This window comes from Engystomops pustulosus, chromosome 2 (genome assembly GCF_040894005.1).
Source record: "Engystomops pustulosus chromosome 2, aEngPut4.maternal, whole genome shotgun sequence".
In the NCBI taxonomy this organism is placed as follows: Eukaryota; Metazoa; Chordata; class Amphibia; order Anura; family Leptodactylidae; genus Engystomops; species Engystomops pustulosus.
Window position 1 is genome coordinate 202,577,000 of NC_092412.1, and position 5,158 is coordinate 202,582,157.

Here is a 5,158-nt window from a genome sequence, read left to right on the forward strand (position 1 = left end):
TGAGTTTTGAGCAGGTTTAGGTGCAGTTTCTTAATTTAACAGGGGAAACACATTTACTGAACATGTTTCCCATTTAAAATGTAATTTGCCGATCTTTCATCTGTTACATTTACAAAAACTGCACCTAAAACCACCTCACAACTGATTGTGATGCAGTCTGAGCTGCAACCTGTGAACACAGGTTCATACCACCATAGGTAATACCACCACACAACTACCAATACATCATGACTGAATAATACCGCCACTACCATTACATCAAGACGGAATAATACCACCACACCCCTACCACTGCATCATGACTGAATAATACCGCCCTACCACTACCACTGCATCATGACTGAATAATACCGCCATACCACTACCACTGCATCATGACTGAATAATACCGCCAATACCATTACATCAAGACGGAATAATACAGCCACACCACTACCACTGCATCATGACTGAATAATACCGCCACTACTGTTACATCATGACTGAATAATACCACCACACCAATACCGCTTCATCATGACTGAATAATGCCGCCACACCACTACCATTACCACTGCATCATGACTGACTAATACCGCCACACCAATACCGCTTCATCATGACTGAATAATACCGCCACACCACTACCATTAACACTGCATCATGACTGAATAATACCGACACACCACTACCACAGCATCATGACTGAATAATACCACCACACCACTACCATTACCACTGCATCTTGACTGAATAATAGCGCCACATCACTACCGTTACCACTGCATCATGACTAAACAATACCACCACACCATTACCACTGCATCAGTATTCAAAGATACTGACACATGTCTGCCAGCTACTATCAGACGCTCCAAGAGGGCACTTCTAGTTCTCAACATAAAGGGGTCACAATACCATCATATTGTCTAAGGGCGCCCCAGTACATTTGACACCCAAGCCACAATAATACTTGTGGCCACTACTACACAAACATCCAGTTAGTAGGCATATTCCAATTTACATCAAACCCCTATGAGAATCCATCTCCTATCAGCTCACTGATACATCAACATGAGGTCAGTGGGTTGGTGTAGCCTTCAAACCCCCTTATACTCTGACTCTGAGGGAGTCATAGAGAATTGGCCTACCCCCTCAATAAGAATTTTTTTTCTTCTACATTGTGAGAGAGACTTATAATGTCGGGCTGGATACAGCTTGAGGGGGTAATCTGGGTACAGATTTCTGAAACAATTACACTGACTAAAGCAGCTTATATGTCATAACAATGGTTAAAGTAGGGAAACAGGACATACCAAACAGGACATACCAAACATACCTTGAGAATGCTTTAGCTACACTGATGCAGGCACATATCTTGTTTAATCCCTGAGCTGAGTGGTTTTGCTGTAATAACAATCAGGACCTTGGGAAAGCTAGATTTCTTCAGCCTGTCGTTGATAGACACGTTACACAGAGTTTTCTGAACTATCCTGACAGGACTAATCAACCTGAGCTGGATCACTCATACACAGCAGCCTGCACAACAGGCTGTTCAATGTTCTCAATGTTTATACAGTGATATACATATGGTGCTGTGAGACACTGAAGGGGTTAACAGTGGATGGGAGATATGTTTCCCCTGGGTTTTCCTACTATGCAAGGCCTCAATCTCAGCACCTCCTTAGAACCATTGCTTGATTCCTCCTTAAGCAGCAAAACACTTAAAAAAATCTCCTCTGCTCAAAGGATATGTGGAGAACCAAGCACCCCTCAACCAGAGATTACTCCTTCTTTTTGGCCCACACAGTTCCTATCAACAAATATCTGTTCCTATCATCCAATCATTTGCCATTAATCTCCACTTCAGATATGGGCCACATCATGGTCTCAAACCATGCATCCATGTATCCATGTAACCATGCATCCATGTACCGTATATACTCGTGTATAAGCCTAGTTTTTCAGCACAAAAAATGTGCTGGAAAACGTCCCCTCAGCTTTTGCACAAGTCAATACTTGTAAAAAATAATTAAAAATGGACTAAAAAAAAAATAAACTTATTTACTCACCCTCCAGTGGCCCCGATGCGCAGCACTGCTCCCCCGATGTCATCGCGGCTCCTCTTCTGGCTTCCGGGCTCCTCTTCTTGCTTCCGCGCCGTCTTCTGTCTTCTTTAACATCGTGTTGGGTGCCGCCATTGTTCTTCTCCCGTGCGGCGCCTAGTATGACGTCAGCAGTGGCGCGTCATTCTAGGCGCCGCACGGGAGAAGAACAATGGCGGGGAAAAAGCAGTAAGTTGGGTTTTTTTTAATTCTGGGCTGACTGTATACTACTGGGGGCACGCTGTATACTACTGGGGGCACGCTGTAAAATACTGGGGGGCAGGCTGGGGTGGCTGTATACTACTGGGGGCTGGCTGGGGTGGCTGTATACTACTGGGGGCTGGCTGGGGTGGCTGTATACTACTGGGGGCAGGCTGGGGTGGCTGTATATTACTGGGGGCAGGCTGTATACTACTGGGGGCAGGCTGGGGCAGGCTGTATACTACTGGGGGCAAGTTGTATATTATAGGGGGCTGGCTGGCTATATACTTGGCTGGGTCTGTGACCAATGCATTTCCCACCCTCGACTTATACTCGAGTCAATAGGTTTTCCCAGTTTTTGGTGGTAAAATAAGGGGTCTCGGCTTATACTCGGGTCGGCTTATACTCGAGTATATACGGTACCTAGTATCCATGTTCCTCACCCTCACAGATCTCCCCTGCTCAGACTTCACTTGGCAACTTAACAAGACTATTCTTAATTATGTCAAAATGAAAGAGAACCGCATAGCTAAACACTTTAAGGAAAATATAGATGAAGTTTTACCAGTTCCTTTAATCTGGGAAGCCCATAAGGCAGTAATAAGGGTAAATTTATCTCCTCAGGGGCTTTTCTACAAAAGAAATGTACCAGAGAGATTGATCTTCTACTGGAGGATATTATCTGCCTGGAAAAGCAACAAAAACTTTCCCTAGCTAGCGTTCTGGCAGAACTTACTGCCAAGAGAGACTTATTGAAACAAAAATTAAACTTGAAGGCCGCAAAATTCTACTAATATAGTAAGCATAGAATTTATACTCTTGGGAACCAAGGATCCAAAATGATGGCTAATTAAGCAAAGCATAGGAAAGAGAAGGCTTTTATCCATAACATTAAATCCTCTACAGGAGAGGAATTTATAGAAACTGAAGCTATTGCCTCCCAGTTTTCAAAATTCTACTCAGAACTATATAACTTGAGACATGGTGACTCTAATGAGGGATAGGATGACCCCTATCCTATCTTTCCAGATTCTCTCAACCTCCCCATCTATCTCCCCATCACAAATGCTATCTCTTACAAACTTACTTTTTGAGATCAGAGAGCTAGAAACTGCGACGTTCTACACACCATCAGGCAAAAGTCCAGGCCCTGACGGCTTTCCTACACATTACTATAAGTCATTCAAAACAACTTTACTCCCACATATGCTAGATACCTTTAACTCTCTCTCTCCACCACCTTACAATATAATAAGCTCTGCCCCTTTCTCTGAGCCAAAAAAAAAAAAAAATCACTTATGTGGGCTTGCAATTCTCTGCGGATACCAACCAATAGTTCTCTCTAAACTACACTCCCCTATTGGACTCCATCATTAAAACATTTAATATATTTCTTAGATAACTTACTTATTACAAGTGCTGCCGATTCACCTCCCGCTTCATTTCTTTTTTACAACTAGGCACATTCTACTTAAATATGTCTGGAAAAGAACAGGGTACAGAATAACATATGGCACTATGATCAGACCTAAGCAGATAGGCGGGATAGGCTTCCCAGATATTCATTTCTTCTTTAACTCAACCAAATGGTAGACTAGCACAAAAAATCCTCAAACAAGTTATATGTGCTTAAAGAGGAGTTGGTAGTCAGAAACTCCTTAAAGGGGTTTTCACACAAAGGAAAGTTAGGCCCTATCCATGGGCTAGGGCCTAACTTGCTAAACAGTGGGGGTCTCAGTGCTGAGACCCCTGCATTTCGCGAGAAAGAAGGGTCCGACCAACCCCACAACACTCCTCAGACTAATGGAGCAGATGGCCGCGCATGACCGTTCTGCTCCATAGATCTGGAGATCAGTGAGCGCTGCCAGAGAGCAAGTGCAGAAATTCACACCTCTGCTAACTCAGCTCTGGAGACAAAGAGATCAAAGGAACAGGCGACCTGTGTGTTGCTTTCCCTCCAAAATTCAGACAAAAGGAATATCATAGCTGTCCATAATCGGGGCATAATTCACGATTAGTTACATGAGGCAGTTATAGGATCTCCTAGACCAAGTATCAGAAGCCTGGCCTCAAGGGAGCCAAGCCATTTACAGAACCCCCTAATATTAGGCTTAAACACCCAAGTTTTGTATGGAGTAAATGGTAATAAGATACACAGTTGAGTGGAAGCAATGACAATGGTAGTGCCATCTTCCAATCAAAAGTTATGGGGTTTTAATACAACCCCAGACTCAGAGAGGTACCTTTCTGATGGGAGGGTGATAGAACCCCCCAGGGGTGGGGGTCAAAAACCTTGTGGCTTTAAATTAGAAGTGGCCACATGGCCTTGGTTCAGTGTTAGGACTCTATACATTAGAAGACTGGATTGCTCTCCATGCCCTGTACTGGGGCCAAGGAACTTCTATCTATTTCTATAGAGTTTTTTGTTTCCATTTTCCCTGTTTGTAAGTACAGTATAGTATGTTTATTGTTTTTAACTTTCTTTTTTTTTATCTGACAATATTGTTTTCCAGTGTTTTGTATCCTAAGGGAATTACGTTACCAAAGTCTATGTAGTAAATGATCGCATGTTCTGTGTGAATTCATCATTTTAATATAGTATAAGTAGTGAGTGCATGTTCTGTGTAAATCATCAGTGTGCATTGCCTGTGTTGTCACGGGTGGTCCCGCAATCCCTGTCTCAGACTGCAGACGCACTAGTGTCCCTCCGCTTCCCCGGACTCCCCTGTCCCGGCTCCTGCTCATGAACAGACTGCCATGCGTGCGCGTCGGCTGTAGAAAATTTAAAGGGCTGAGCTGATTGGCATTCCTGTGTCTCCTGCGTTCCTGTGTCTCCTGTGTGTTCCCATGTATCCTGCGTTCCTGCTCCCGTG